We start from the raw sequence: 16,753 nt of genomic DNA, 5'->3' as shown, positions 1-16,753 counted from the left end.
ATTCTGAAATAAATATTATGTAGCTCTGTTGTTTGCTGTAAGTTCAATTTAGACACACTTTTCGTTGTGGGAGGCGTTAAAAGTTACACTCCATTACAAGTTAATAGAGATAGGGTCTTGCTCTTTTGCCCAGCTGGAGTGTGGCATAATCATAGCTCATTGTAACATCAAACTCTTGGGCTCAAGCTGTCCTCCCCACTCAGCCTCCCAAGTAGCTGGGACTCCAGGTGTGCACCACCATGCCCAGCTAATTTTTTTTTTTTTTTAACTTTTTTATAGAGATGGGGTCCTGCCATGTTGCCTAGACTGGTCTCTAACTCCTGGCCTCAAGTGATCCTCCTGCCTCAGTGTTATATATAAAGTTTTGGTGCTACAAAAGAAATAGCACTCAAATATAAAATTTTCTTTTTCTCAGCAAGGCAAGTTACTTCTATATAGAAGGGTGTGCCCTTACAGATGGAACAATGGTGAGCACACACTTGGACAAGGGAGAGGAAGGGGTTCTTATCCCTGACGCATGTGGCCCCTTGCTGCTGTGTCATTCCCCTGTTGGCTAGGGTTAGACTGCACAGGCTAAACTAATTCCGGTTGGCTAATTTAAAGAGAATGATGGGGTGAGTGCCTTGGCGGGGTTCAGGACAGAGCAGGTAGCAGGTAATTGGAATGAGTTAGAGTGGAGCAAGTGATTGGAGTGTAGAGTGAAGTAGGTGAGTCAGGGTGGAGTAGGTAATTGGAATGAGTCAGGGTGGACTTAGTTAATCGAAAAAGATTGCTTTATGAGGAAGTTTAAAAGTAGAAGGCAAAGAATTGAACATACTGACACATTCTTTGAAAAGATATTTAGGACTCATATCTAACAATCCCTCCCCTTGTGTTTCCTTACAGCTTTCTTTTCAAACTTTTTTTTTTTTTAAATGTCTTTGCTTAGTTGTTTTGCTTGACTTTCTAAAAGAAGCAGCTTTTCTGGATAAGGTGGAGGGTAGTTAAGGGAGGTTTTAGGAAGTGCCGTTTTTATGAGCCTCTGCATCAGCTTACGGATGCATGGTATGACACAGCACCTGACAAGAATAAGTACACCTATTATAGCTGCAAGGGAAGAATTGAGGCTATTATTCCTTTCCATTTACCAAACTACTTTTTTTAGCCATCCTGTAAAGGGATCATTTACCCCTCAGTTGCTGTCTAACTCATTGGATAGAGCAGTCAGACCTTGGAATGCTTTTGTTATACTTTTATTAGGGGCGGTGCTGTTTGGGATGAAGGTAAAACATTGAGTTTTAATCATGATGCAAACTCCTCCTCTTTCTGCTACTATCATGTCTAAGGCTATCCTATTTTCCTAAGCCATCTAGCTAGTAGCCCCTAATTGTTTAGGTATTCCTTTAACAGCATCTCTAGTGTAGTTAATAAATCGCTGTTGGTTGTAATAGATGTAGTTTATCCAGTCTACATTTTTGTCACCCACCAAAATATTGAATCAAATCTTGCAGCTATTTGATTTTGGGCTTTAAATTGATCTGGTATTCCCCATGGGACTTTAATTGTATCTAAATAGACGTGAGCATTGAAAGAGCTGTAAGGGGCTTCTCTCGCTTTACGATGTCTTATTTTTCCTTTCTCTGGTTGATGAAATGGTAGGGTGAAAGGGATAGCCAATTGGACTAAAGCACAAGTGCCATTCCAGTTATTTGGCAGAGTGTCCAGTAAAGGTCCACCACAATACCACCACACATCCGCTTGGGGATGAACAAGGGCTGACTGATTGATAAGCTCTTGAAAATTCGTAAGCTCACTGCATCCCTTCAGGTCTCCAAGGAACGCTGAATTTCCTCCCTGTTGTGAGAGACACAAAGTGAACTTAGTGTTGGGAGATGGAGACTGGATGGCCCTTGGGGGCTGACCCGCGGGGTGCCAGATTTCGGGATATACCAGAGAGAGAGCTTGGCAAGACTTATTACTCCAGGCTGTAGAATCCTGGAAAAGAGCTACCATGCAGCCCATGCCTGGTTGACTGGAGGACCACCTTACTGGAAAGGAGACAGTCTGGGCCTCTGGCCTGCTGTGCGCACAAACGTAACAATTGCTTTTGTTTAATGTGCGGTTGGAATATTTGATCCATTCCAACCAGGTATGTATATCTTGGTATCTTGTCTCAATTGCCAAAGTTTGTTTTCAGTCTTTAACTTTTACCTTCGCTGTCTTGGCCTTGTCGTAAGATGGAGGAGGAACAATGGTTCTGTGAGAGGTTTTGGAAAAAGGCTTAGAGGCCGGTGCAGGTGGCGGGGTATCCAAGAAACGCATTTTAAAGAATCCAATAGGGTCTGTCCTTGAAACCTCAGCCCCTATACCATAAAGCTGGTGTAAAGAAGGGAACAGGCTTAGAAAAGGGGGAGAACTTTGGGGGATTGAAATAATAGCCTGTATAGGGTTACACTGGTTTAGCTGACAGTTGAGGGGGGCTGTCCCTGTAGTAAAATGAATGTGTGGTTTTAGGAAGTTACAAAAACTGGTTAGGGCAGTCTATCTTTGCTCTTTAGTGGTCCATAGAACGTTGGACTAGCTACAGCATAAAAGCTCTATATCAGGGGCAAGGCTCCTGGTTGACACTCGGGTCTTTATTGAAATCTCCCTGGATTAAAAGGTCCCAATTTACTAATGCCCATTCTGAGGAGAGTCAGGATGGACAGAGGTACTTTTCTGAAGTAGAGAGCTGACTTTGACTTGGCAGGTCCCCACAGTGTATAACAAGGCAAGCATCAAATGCAGTAGTTTGAGGTGAAATTGACTTGGTTATGTTAATAACTAGAAGGTCAGCAATAGAGCGAGAAAAGAAGAAAGAGTAATAGAATAGATGAAAAAGTTAAATTTTTCTTAGCTTTAGTTTGGTAGGGTTTTCCCCTGGGACTGTAGTCCACAACATTGGAAGGAGTGGTGCCTTGACCTGGGTGTGATGAGTCCATCCCTTTTTTTGCTATGCGAACAGCAGTCTCGGTGGTTAGCAGCACAAGGTAGGGTCCTTCCCAGGCTGGCTCGAATTTTCCTTCTTTCCACCCTTTCATGAGAAGGTGATCTTCAGGCTGGTGCTGGTCTACTGGAAATTCTAGGGGTGGTACCTGTGCCACCCTTTAGTTTTGAGGGAAAGGAAAGTGGAAGATAAACCAAGTATATAATTTCTAAGAAATTGACCTTTTGCTTTAAATGTGGGGACATCAACAGTGGACTTTATAGTCTTTGGTGTCTTCTAAGAAATTTCCTATAGCACCTATTTTTATTACTTTTTAGACCAAAGAAAGCCAAACAACCATTTTATATTTAACAATGCTTCCTGTATGATTTTTATACCAGATAAGCTGAATTTCACCTTTATATTAGTGTGTTATTAATGTTAATTTTAATAAAACCTTGTAGACATATTTATCCAATTTTTAATGTCTGACCGTAAGATTTTTATTTTTATTTTATTTTATTTTATTTTATTTTATTTTTTTTTTGAGACGGAGTCTGGCTCTGTAGCCCAGGCTAGAGTGCAGTGGCCGGATCTCAGCTCACTGCAAGCTCCGCCTCCTGGGTTCACGCCATTCTCCGGCCTCAGCCTCCCGAGTAGCTGGGACTACAGGCGCCCTCCACCTCGCCTGGCTAGTTTTTTGTATTTCTTAGTAGAGACGGGGTTTCACCGTGTTAGCCAGGATGGTCTCGATCTCCTGATCTCGTGATCCACCCGTCTCGGCCTCCCAAAGTGCTGGGATTACAGGCTTGAGCCACCGCGCCCGGCCAAGATTTTTATAGACTTTTTTTTTTTTGGAGACAGAGTCTCGCTCTGTGGCCCAGGCTGGAGTGCAGTGGCGCAATCTCAGCTTACTGCAAGCTCTGGCTCACTGCAAGCTCCGGCTCCCAGGTTCACACCATTCTCCTGCCTCAGCCTCCCGAGTAGCTGGGACTACAGCGCCTGCCACCACACCCGGCTTTTTTTGTATTTTCAGTAGAGATGGGGTTTCACCGAGTTAGCCAGGATGGTCTCGATCTCCTGACCTCATGATTCGCCTGCCTCGGCCTCCCAAAGTGCTGGGATTACAGGCGTGAGCCACTGCGCCCGTCTTATAGACTCTTTTTAACCTTTTTTATAATTTTTGTTAAAGAGCAGGTTAGTGCTTTAAGAAAAACCTGTTATGCTTTTATTTTTTATTTATTTATTTTTTTGAGACGGAGTCTCGGCCCAGGCTGGGTGCAGTGGCTGGATCTCAGCTCACTGCAAGCTCCGCCTCCCGGGTTTATGCCATTCTCCTGCCTCAGCCTCCCGAGTAGCTGGGACTACAGGCGCCCGCCACCACGCCTGGCTAGTTTTTTGTATATTTTAGTAGAGACGGGGTTTCACCATGTTAGCCAGGATGGTCTCGATCTCCTGACCTCATGATCCGCCCGTCTTGGCCTCCTAAAGTTATGCTTTTATTTTAATATCCAGTTCACAGAAAAACTGGATGATACCTCTTTAACTAATGTTTACACACAGAATTTCCTTTACAATTAACGTTTTAAAACTTGCTTAAACCTTTGAAACAAAATACATATATTTTTAACCTTTTAATGTAGGTAAAAATTTATATTCTCATGCCTCCTTATAATCTTTTTACCAAAAGTATATTTTACTTTCCTTACACACACTTTGCACATAAACTGTTTCTTCAATCATTTTACATTTAGGAGGCTTAATTACTTTTAAATTATACATTTCTTGCATAAATTTCCTTTTATAACCTTTTTTTCCCCATGACTTTCACAGATAATTCTGCGACATGCCTCCATGCCTCACCTTTCTGACATGTCACAAACATCCTTTTTTTTTTTTCTTTTTTTTTTTTTGAAGACAGAGTCTCCCTCTGTTGCCCAGGCTGGAGTACAATGGCACCATCTCGGCTCACTGCAAGCTCTGCCTCCTGGGTTCACGCCATTCCCCGTCCTCAGCCTTTGGAGTAGCTGGGGCTACAGGCACCCGCCACCATGCCCGGCTAATTTTTGTATTTTTAGTAGAGACGGGGTTTCACTGTGTTAGCTAGGACAGTCTCAATCTTCTGACCTCATGATCTGCCCACCTTGGTTTCCCAACGTGCTGGGATTACAGGTGTGAGCCGCCACGCCCGGCTTTTTTTTTTTTTTTTAAACAACCAGTTAATTTTTTTTAGGACAGGCCGGAATTTACAATATAACATTCTTTTTACATAAATTCCCCCCCCCCCCCACTTTTTTATTTTTGAAGATGGTAATCATTCTTTTCTGAAGTGAAGTTTGTTCATGTCTGTAGAGTAGACTAAGGCCATAAGATTAGAAGTTAGGATAATACATGTTACACTGTTAACTTTTAGCAAACTTGACTTTTGTTGAAAACCTTCTAAGTTTGGGATTTCAGTTATTCTGTGCTATTAATAAGACCCCGTTTAGTCCAAATTTACTTAGAATTGATGGTTCTAAGTAAATTGATGGTTCCTTCCTGGTTTTGTAAGTACTTTAAGGCTTGGCTGAGTGCAAACAGCTCACATGTTTGAGCAGACCAATTATTAGGCAGTTTTCCTAACTCTGCTTCTACAAGAGTTTCCCTGTCAATTACTGAGTACCGTTGTTGTTGTTGTTGTTGTTGTTGTTCCCCACTCCCCAGTCACCCAGGAGGAACCATCTGTCTTCCTCTCCTGAAGGGGCTTCCTCCTAGGTCTGGTCGGACCTTTGTATGGTAAAGATTTAAATCCCCTGTTAGGAAACCTGCTAGGTTAAGGGAATTTTCAGTGGTTAATGATAAATCATCTTTTTCTAACAGAATAGCCCTATGCTTTAAGATTTTTGAGGCCGGGCGCGGTGGCTCAAGCCTGTAATCCCAGCACTTTGGGAGGCCGAGACGGGCGGATCACGAGGTCAGGAGATCGAGACCATCCTGGCTAACACAATGAAACCCCGTCTCTACTAAAAAATACAAAAAACTAGCCGGGTGAGGTGGCGGGCGCCTGTAGTCCCAGCTACTCGGGAGGCTGAGGCAGGAGAATGGCGTAAACCCGGGAGGCGGAGCTTGCAGTGAGCTGAGATCCGGCCACTGCACTCCAGCCTGGGTGACAGAGTGAGACTCGGCCTCAAAAAAAAAAAAAAAAAAAAAAAAAAAAATTTTTGAGTTAGTAAACTACCTTTTTGCTTTTTGACTTAGGATAGTTCTGAACCGGTGAGGTGTGCTCACAGTGAGGTTTCCTGTAAAAGTTCTTTTTCTACCTTCTTCTGTTAGCAAAGCAGTTGCCGCTACAGATTGAATGCATTTGGGCCATCTGCGGGTTACCAGGTTAAGGATTTTTGATAGGAAGGCCGTGGGTTGTCAGTAGCCTCAGTGCTTTCTGGCTACGCCCTTGTTTACACTGACAGTGAGGTGGTATTGGAGTTTGTTATAGGGTCCCGGAGAAGACCTTCAATTATTAACTATAGGTTTTAAATTTACCCTGGCTCTTAAAGGAATGTTTTTTCTTTACTGCTTCTATTTTTCTCTTTCTCTCTTTGACTTTGTCTTTCTCTCTGACTCCATCTTTGTCTCTCTGTCTCTCTTCCTCTAACCTCTCTCCCTGTCTTTCCCCTCTCTCTGTCTCTCTCTCTGCCTCTAGGGTAGGGACCTGCAGGAGTAGAGCTACTCTGTCTTCCCCCAAGAAGAAAGGAAAAGTCGGGGGGTTATGTCAGATTCAACCCTTGAAATTAGTGGAAGGTTCAACCCCTTAACACCAGGGATGTCTCGTCTTGCATGTCCCGGAAGGCTCAATCCCTCAAACCAGGGAGTGTCTTGTCTTGCTTGTCCTGGGAGGTTGACCTGTTTCCCCCCTTTCCCCCTCTGAAGGTCCTTTGCACACTTCCCACTCATGCTGTCCTCTCTGGCTGCTCCCCTAAGGGAGAATTAGGCCCCTCTTAGTGTTGGCGTGCTGGTATAAATCCCATGGCAGGATCTGCTCTAAGCCATATAAGGTAGCTACAGAACCGCGGAGAGGACCCACTCACTTCATTCAGCAGTAGGACTTGTCACCATCCACACAACACCGCAAGCAGGGTTGTTGATGATCATTCACACACACACACATTTAGCCCTCCAGAATTTGACCACAAAGGAAGTACTTTACCAGCTCCTACCTTCTCCTTCCTTGGCCTGTGCACAGAGTTGTAGCTGCAGTATGTGAGGATCCTTTAAGCTAGATTGCTGGCCAGTCCCGCCCTGCCCCACCCCACCCCACCCGACCCCACCCCACCCCACCCGACCCCACCCCTGGCATTGCTGAGAGCTTGGGTTATTCCTCACACTGGCTGGGTCTTGATATCTCACCCCTGAGGCTGCCACAATAGGGAGGGTGCACCTCCTCATGAGAGAGAACCAGAGACTGTCCCCAGAGGGGAATGTAATCCTAGATGAGCCCCCAAATTGTTATATATAAAGTTTTGGTGCTGCAAAAAGAAGCAGCACTCAAATATAAAATTTCCTTTTGAATTCTCAGCAAGGCAAGTTACTTCTATATAGAAGGGTGCGCCATTACAGATGGAAGAATGATGAGCATACACTTGGACAACGGAGAGGAAGGGGTTCTTATCCCTGACACATGTGACCCCTTGCTGCTGTGTTGTTCCCCTGTTGGTTAGGGTTAGACCGCACAGGCTAAACTAATTCCGATTGTCTAATTTAAAAAGAATGATGGGGTGAGTGCTTTGGCGGGGGTCAGGGCAGAGCAGGTAGCAGGTAATGGGAATGAGTTAGGGAGGAGCAGGTGACTGGAATGTAGAGTGGAGCAGGTGAGTCAGGGTGGAGTAGGTAATCGAAAAAGATGCTTTATGAGGAAGTTAAGTTTAAAAGTAGAAGGCAAAGAAAGAAGTGAACATACTGACATATTCTTCGAAAATAAATTTAGAACTCATATCTAACACACAGCATCCCAAAGCACTGGGTTTACGGATGTCTGGCCCCATGCACTTTTTTGTTTGTTGGTTTTTTTTTGAGATGGAGTTTCACTCTTGTCACCCAGGCTGGTATAAGTGATTCTCGTTCCTCAGCTTCCTGAGTAGTTGGATTACAGATGCCTGCCACCACTATGCCTGGTTAATTTTTTAGTAGAGATGGGGTTTCATGATGTTGGCCAGGCTGGTCTCGAACTCCTGACCTCAGGTGATCCACCTGCCTCAGCCTCCCAGAGTGCTGGGATTACAGGTGTGAGCCACCGCTCCTGGCCTCTTTTTGTTTTTTTTTGGAGATGGGTCTTGCTCTGTTGCCCAGGCTGGTCTTGAACTCCTGGCCTCAAGTGACCCTTCTGCCTTAGTCTCCTAAAGTGCTGAGATTACAGACATAAACCACTGCACCCCCATGCACTTAAGGAGCCCACCAGTCTACTAGGCAGGCATAAGAAAGTGTATTAACTGGGGTAAATAGGACTCTCTATGACATCCAAAGCATGTGGGCTTCTGCAGCAAACTGGGAGTACTTCTGGATTGGCCTCCTGTCTTCTTTAGAACTAATTTCACTGTAACAGTTTAAGAAGGTGGATATTTTTACATAGTCAAGTGCATTAGGTGACATATTTCTTTTCTGTTAACTTGCTTCCTCTGAATGACCTAGTTCACTAGTGAACTAGTGACTAGTAATTTGGTCACCAAGCAAATCAAGCCTGCAGGAAAGGAAATCAATACTTAAAATAGTGTGTTATCATCTGAATTCCATCAAATAATGTGTTTTCTATGTGAACACTTAACCTCAATAATGACGTGTCTGACTAGAGCAAGCTCCTCCAATAAGACGAAGACCAAGACAGCACCAAGACCAAGACTCTCTTTGTTTTTTTGTTTGTTTGTTTGTTTGTTTTTTGAGATGGGACCTTTCCCTGTTGTGCGCTGGCTGGAGTGCAGTGGTGCAATCTTGGCTCACTGCAACCTTCACCTCCGAGTTCAAGTGATTCTCCTGCCTCAGCCTCTGGAGTTCTTGGGATTACAGGTGCGCACCCCCACAACTGACTAATTTTTGTATTTTTTAGTAGAGACGGGGTTTCACCCTATTAGCCAGGCTGGTCTCAAACTCCTGACCTCAGGTGATCCGCCCCCCTCACACTCCCAAAGTGCTGGGATTACAGGTGTGAGCCACTGTGCCCAGCCTGCATCTCTTCTTTTAAGGCTTAGGTTTTGCCCAGAATTCTCAATGCATGGAATAGCTCACACCAGCCGTCATTGTTCCCACCACAAAACCTTGGGCTGCCACATGCATGTGGATCAAAGGTGAAGGGACATTTTAATATTTCTCCTGCTCTTCAATTTGTATATCCACTGCAACAATTGCTGCAAAACCTGCTGTTCCAATGGGGGACAAATGGTGCCTCTTTAGCTTTTTGGATGCATTTGGATCCCTGATCATCATATGAAGAAAGAGAAACATCTGTGTTGGTTGGTATGGAAATTGCTAGAAGAATCTCCCAAGAGCAACAAAACCCTCGTAATCCAACTGGCTTCAAATCCCAGCTCCTATACCCTGTCTTTTCTTGTGTATAGTTTTTTGTTTTTTGTTTTTCTTTTTTAGACGGAGACTCGCTCTATTGCCAGCTTACTGCAACCTCCGCCTCCCAGGTTCAAGTGATTCTCATGCTTCACCCTCCCGAATAGCTGGGACTACAGATGCGCACCACCACACCTGCCTAATTTTTGTATTTTTACTAGAGATGGGGTTTCGCCATGTTGGCCAGGTTGGTCTCGAACTCCTGACCTCAAGTGATCCGCCTGCCTCGGCCTCTCAAAGTGTTGGTATTACAGGCATGAGCCACCGCACCTGGCTCTTTTCTTGTTTTTTAATGTAAGCATTTATATCTATAAATTTCCTCCTGAACACTGCTTACATTGCATCCTCTTAAGTTTTGGTATGTCCTGTGTTTGTTTTCATTTGTTTCTGTTACCTGATTTTTCTTCTTTGATCCATTGGTTAAGAGTATGTTGTTTAATTTCCACAAACTTGTGAATTTCCAGTTTTCTTTTGTTATTGATTTCTAACTTGATCTTTTTGTGGTCAGAGAAGAAACTTTGATATCTATCTTTTTAAAGTTATTGAGACTTGGCTGAGCATGGTGGCTAATACCTGTAATCCCAGCACTTTGGGAGGCCAAGGTGGGCAGATCACTTGAGGTCAGGAGTTCGAGACCAGCTTGGCCAGCATGGTGAAACCCTGTCTTTACCAAAAAATACAAGAATTAGCTGGGTTTAGTGGCGCGCGCCTGTAGTCCCAGCTACTCAGGAGACTGAGGCAGGAGAATCACTTGAACCCAGGAGATGGAGGTTGCAGTGAGTTGAGATTGCACCACTGCACTCCAGCCTGAGTGACAGAATGAGACCCTGTTTCAAAAAAATAAAAAAGTTATTGAGACTTAACTTGTGACTCAACTTACATGGTCTGTTCTGGAGACTGTCCCGTGTGCACTTAAGATGTGTATTTTTTTGTTGGGTGAAGTGTTCTGCATATGTTTGTTAGAGCTGATTTGTTGTGTTGTTCAGATCCTGTTTTCTTCCTTACCGTTTGTCTGGTGGTTCTATCCATTATTTACAGTGGGGTATTGAATCTCCAACTACTGTTGTCTATTCTCCCTTCTATTCTGTCAGTTTTCACTTCATATGTTTTGGTGATCTGTTACTAGATGTGTGTGTGTTTATAGCTGTAATATCTTCTTGTCATTATTAGTATAGTCGTGTCACTTAATGACAAGAATACGTTTTGAGAAATGTATCAGATGATTTCATCTCGTGAACATCACAGAATATGCTTACACAAACTAGATAATGTAGCCTGCACTTGGGCTATATGGTATAGCTTATTGTTCTGAGACCACAAACCTGTATAGCATGTTACTGTACTGAATACTATAGGCAGTTGTAACACAGTGGTATGTATTTGTGTATCTAAACATAGAAAAGGTATAGTAAAAAATTGGGGCCAGGTGCTGTCGCTCACACCTGTAATCCTAGTACTCTGGGAGGCTGAGGAGGGAGGATTGCTTGAGGCCAGGAGTTTGAGCCCAGCCTGGGCGACGTGGTGAAACCCCATCTTTACAAAAAAATAGAAAAGTTAGCCAGTTGTGTAGTAGATACTTGTGGTTCCAGCTGCTCGGGAAGCTGAGATGGGAGGATCACCTGAACTTAGAGAGGTTGAGGCTGCAGTGAACTGTGATCGTGCCACTGCACTGTAGCCTGGATGACAGAGTGAGGCCCTGTCTCAGAAAAAAGAAAGATAAAAAATGGTACGACTGTATAGGGCACTGACCATGAATGGAGCTTTTAGGAGTGGAAATTGCTCTGGTTGAGTCAGTGAGTGAGTGGTGAGTGAATTTGTAGGCCTGTGGCATTATTGTCTCTCCCGTAGATTTTATAAACATTGTACACTTAGACTTTACTAAATTTATGTGAAATATTTTTCTTCAATGATAAATTAGCTTACCATAATTATTTTACTTCATACATTTTAATATTTTCAGCATTTTAGCTCTTTTGTAATAACACTTAGTTTAAAACAAGCACATTGTACAGCTATATAAAAATGTTTTCTTTTTATCCTTATTCTATTAGCTTTCTTCTAGTTTTTAAAATTTTAATTTATTTTTACGTTTTAAACTTTTTTTGTTAGAAATGAAGACACAAACAGACATATTAATCTATGCCTATGTAAGGCCTAGGAAGGCCTGGGTTAGTATCATTGTCTTCTGCCTCCACATCTTGTCCCACTGGAAGGTCTTCAAAGGCAGTAACACACATGGAACTGTCATCTTCCGTGACAACAATATCTTCTTCTGGAATACTTCCTGAAGGACCTGCCTGAGGCACTTTTGCAGTTAACTTTTCTTTTTATAGGTAGGAATATACTCTAAAATAACGATAGAACCAGGCATGATGGCTCACACCTGTAATCTCAGCAACTTGGAAGGCTAAGGTGAGAGGACCACTTGAGGCCAGGAGTTCAAGGCCAGCCTGGGCAACAAAGCAACACCCTTCTCTACAAAAGTAATTTCTAAAAAATTAGCCTGGCTGGTGGCCCGAGCCTTAAGCTTAAGCGGGAGGATCACCTGAGCCTAGGACTTAGAGGGTACAGTGACCTTTGACTGCACACTACAACCCAGTCTGGGTGTCTCAGAACAAAAACATATAGTAAATCAACTGTAGAATAGTCATCATTGTCATTATAAGTATTAAGCACTGTACATAATTATATGTATTGTACTTCTGTACCACTGACAACACAGTAGATTTGTTTATAACAGCATCAGGACAAATGTGAGTAATGTCTAATGCGTCCCACTACAATGTTAGAATAGCTATGACTTCTAGACTTCTACGACTTCACTAGGTAATAGGAATTTTTCAGCTCTGTTATAATCATAATGGGACCCCTGTTGTATATGCAGTGTGTCATTCACTGAAATGTCATGTGGCACATGACTGTATATAAAGTTCTTTGTCTCTTGTCCCTTTTAAAATTTTAAGCGTATTTTGTCTGATATTAGTATGGGAGATTGACAGACTTTTAAAGTAAGTATATTAGGTTTTGTGGGCCACAAAGGGTTTGTGTTGCCTATTCTTTGTTTCTTGTTTTATGATACTTTAAAAAACATTTTTAGTTTTAGGGCTATGCAAAAACAAGCGTGGGGTAGGTTGCCAATTCCTCTTTTATCTTGAATAAAAATTTTTTAATTGTAATGAATTTTTAATCCTTTTCTTTATGGCCAGTGTTTTTGTCTTTTTCAAGAAATCTTCCTTTAACCTGAAGTTGTGAAGATACTTGTTATATCCTAAAAGCAGTACTGTTCTGCCATCATATTTAGATCTGTAATCCTCCTGGAACTGTGTGAGGCAGAAAGTATCAGGCAGATGTTCCTTTTCTTTTTTTCTTTTTCTTTTTCTTTTTTTTTGAGACGGAGTCTTGCTCTGTCACCCAGGCTGGAGTGCAGTGGCGCCATCTTGGCTCACTGCAAGCTCTGCCTCCCGGGTTCACGCCATTCTCCTACCTCAGCCTCCCAAGTAGCTGGGATTACGGGTGCCCCCGCCACCATGCCCGGCTAATTTTTTGTATTTTTAGTAGAGACGGGGTTTCACTGTGTTAGCCAGGATGGTCTCGATTTCCTGACCTCTTGATCTGCCCACCTCAGCCTCCCAAAGTGCTGAGATTACAGACGTGAGCCACCACGCCCGGCCTCATTTTCATTTTTAGCCCACATTTGGATTCTCTGTTACTAAGCACCATTTTTGAAGCAACCTTTTTTTTTCTCAATGTTCTGCACTGCCATCTTTCATAAATCATGTGATCTTCTATGCTTTAGTTTTTTTCTGGAATTTCTGTTCTGTTTCTTTGGTACATTTTACTATCCCTGAATCATCAGTGTCTTAATTTCTTTAGTGTTATAATATATCTTATTGTTTAGTAGAGCAAATTCTATGACCCCATTCTTTTTTCTTCTCTTGAAACTCTGTTGCCCGAGTTGGACTGCAGTGGCGTGATCATAGCTCACTGCAGCCTCTACCTCCTGGGCTCAAGTGATCCTCCCACATAGGTGGGACTACAGGTGCATCCCACCACGCCTGTCTAATTTTTGTGTTTTGTAGAGATAGAGTTTTGCTGTGTTGCCCAGGCTGGTCTTGAACTCCTGGTCTCAAACAATCCGCCCTCCTCAGCCTCCCAGAGTGCTAGGATTATAGGCATGAGCCCCTTCTGTTTGGCCCATCTCATTCTTTGTAATTGTCTTGGCTGTTCTAGGTAATTTGAATTTTTTTTTTTTTTTTTTTTTTTGGTAAAGTTTAGTATCAGCTTGTCAGGTTCTACACATACAAATTCAGAATTTGAAATTAAATCTGTCAGTCAATTTGGGTGAAAGTTGATATTTTTACAGTAGTCAGCTAGTCCGTTTAGGTTGTCTTTAATGCCTTTGTTAAATTTTTATATTTTCTGTATAAAGCTCTTGCCCATCTTTGGTGTTTTTTTCCTAGTTACTTTTATTTTTCTATTATAGTTTTGGAGATGGAGTCTCACTGTGTTGCCCAGGCTGGTCTCGAAGTCCTGGGCTCAAGCAGTTCTCCCCCCCCGCTCAGCTTCCCAAGTAGCTGTCATGTGCCACCATGCCTTTTTTCGGTACTTTTATTTTTTGCTGCCATGGGGAATGTGTTTTTTGAGGTTACTTTTAAAAGTGTTTATTTGCAGAGATGATGCTATAACGTTGCTGAAAAGTCCATTGTTAATGATCCTATACTAAGTGCTTAACTTATTATTTAATTGGTCATTATTATGTTATTATCACTATTAGGTGTAACCTTTACCTTTTCAATCAGTTTACCCTCTAGATACTTGATGATAAGAGGTCATAAGATCAGTTCCAGTCATTATGGCTTCTCTCTTTACTTGGTCCTCTTCCATGTGTTTTTGGTTAATCCATGGGTTGGTGGTGGTGGTGGTGATGGTTTTTTGTGTTTTTTTTCCTTTTTTTTTCTTTAGACAGGGTCTTGCTCTGTCACCCAGGCTGGAGTGCATTGGCAATCATGGCTCACTGCAGCCTTGACCCCTCAGCTCAAATGAGCCTCCTGCTTCAGCCCCTTAAGTAGCTGGGACTACAGGCGCACACCGCCACACCCAGTTAACTTTTAAATTTTTGGTAAAGAGAAGATGTTGCTATGTTGGCCAGGCTGGTCTCAAACTCCTGGGCTTAACTGATCCTCCTGCCTTGGACTCCCAAAGTGCTGGGATTACAGGTGTGAATCACAATGTCCACCCTAGTCCACATTTTTAAAAAAGGTTTTGTTTTAATTAATTCTTGAGCCTTTTCCTTGTCCTAAATTCGTGCAAATTATTTCCTTTCAGCCCTCTGTTCAGTACTGCTTTGGGATTTTTACTTTTTGGTGTGTGGTTTGTGCTTGTCTTAGATTCCCTAAGTGTGGATAGTTGGTAATACAAAAATGCAAAAGAAGGAAATGAAAACCAATTCTCACAACAGTATAAGATTCTACTAGGAAATACTACTGCTGGGTAGTCTTTTTTTAAAAAGAATCTCTTAGAGGACGTTACGACTTTCACCTAGTTTCAATGCCTTTCTCAATCAGAAACCCACCAATTTTTACTTCAGAAGCAGAATAATAAAACAGGTTTCCTTCAGCTTTTTGTAATGGTAATTTTAGAACGCTTATTAGATCTGAAAATTGAGAGTTACATAATTGTTCTATAGTATGGGCTTAGTGGTTTTTAGAAACAACAACAACAACAACAAGCAGCCAATACAGGGAGAAAACCCTAGTCAGAATCTTTCTTGAAAGTGTATAACGAATTTGACATCTTTTCCCTTTGCTCCATAACTTGATATAGAGTAAGTGCTGTTCTTTTCTTCAGGATCATAGACTATTAGGTTCTGAACCTTTATTATTCCTCCTAGTGCTTTTTTAAAATTTTGAAAATATGTAGTTATAAGTGTCATGCAGCTGTTTATTTATTTATTTATTTTAATTTAAAAAATTTTATTTTGTAGAGGCAGGGTCTTGCTGGTCGCCCAGGCTAGAGGGCAGTGATGTGATCGTAGCTCACTCTAGCCTCACTCCTGGGCTCAAGCGATTCTCCTGCTTCAGCCTGCCAAGTAGCTAAGACTACAGGAACATGCTACCACGCCTGGCTAATTATTGATTTTTTGGTACAAACAGGGTCTCGCTGTGTTGCCAAGGCTGGTCATGAACTCTGTAGCTGTTTATAGCTTTTCAGGTGTTACGAAGTTGTAGATAATTTCATACAAATTTTTTTTAGGGTAACAGTTTTTTTGATGACAGCAATTATTTATTAGGTGTTTTTATTAGTAGTTTTGGTTTAGCTGGTATCCTTGGCTAATATATTTGTCTTGTAGAAATCAACACATCCTGACTAAAATTTTAACCACAGTTTAGCTTACTAAATAGCTTTCTTTCTCATACTGAACAAATGCACCTGTGTCATCTCTGCAAGAACATTCTACCTCTTGTGAAAATTAGTTTTATTGTGAATGTGTGGATAATGGCAAATGTCCTCAGACAGATGCCAGTCTCTTTCAACATTATTCTTTAGTGTGAGGTGGTTAAAGGAGGCTGACATACAGGGAAGGGCTAGAAAAAGGCAGAGAATTGCCTTTTTCAGGAAATAAGGATAAAAGGCACTTAAGGAAAAAAATTCTCTCACAGTGGAAAAGTGACAATAGAAAGCAATGAGGTAATGGAATGTATGGTGGCCTTATTTAAACTATTTGTATTACCATGGCATTTACCATTTCAAGAATTAAAACAGAATTTGGAGTGGGGTGGTACAATGGAAAGATTATAAATTTTCATTTTTCTCTCTCTTTTTTTTCTTTTGAGACGGAGTCTCGCTCTGTTGCCCGGTCCGGAATGTAGTGGCGCTATCTTGGCTCACTGCAACTTCCACCTCCCAGGTTCAAGCGATTCTCCTGCCTTAGCCTTCCAGGTAGCTGGGATTACAGGCACCTGCCATCATGCACAGCTAATTTTTGTATTTTTGTAGAGATGGGGTTTCACCGTGTTGGCCAGGCTGGTCTTGAACTCCTAACCTCAGGCACGCCTCGGCCTCCCAAAGTGCTGGGATTACAGGCATGAGCCACGTGCCCAGCTCAGATTATAAATTTTCTAGTATTTCAAGAAAAGCTTTTGAAGTAATCTGATTTTTGAAATAATATCTCACTTTCTGACATATTTATCTATTTGTGAACATGTTTTTCAGTTCTTTGTGAAT

At 42.2% G+C, this 16,753-nt stretch overlaps 1 protein-coding gene and 1 pseudogene across 2 annotated transcripts in view; one reads left to right on the top strand and one right to left on the bottom strand.

Annotated features, from left to right (window-relative positions):
- The window catches only part of STRN3 (striatin 3), a 136,485-nt gene that overhangs the window by 56,473 nt on the left and 63,259 nt on the right, over window positions 1-16,753 (top strand). The window lies entirely within an intron of this gene.
- On the bottom strand, window positions 8,621-16,274 carry LOC112629108 (annotated as a pseudogene).

The sequence above is a fragment of the Theropithecus gelada genome, chromosome 7b, assembly GCF_003255815.1.
Source record: "Theropithecus gelada isolate Dixy chromosome 7b, Tgel_1.0, whole genome shotgun sequence".
Taxonomy (NCBI): Eukaryota; Metazoa; Chordata; class Mammalia; order Primates; family Cercopithecidae; genus Theropithecus; species Theropithecus gelada.
This window is presented reverse-complemented; position numbering and strand designations above follow the sequence as displayed.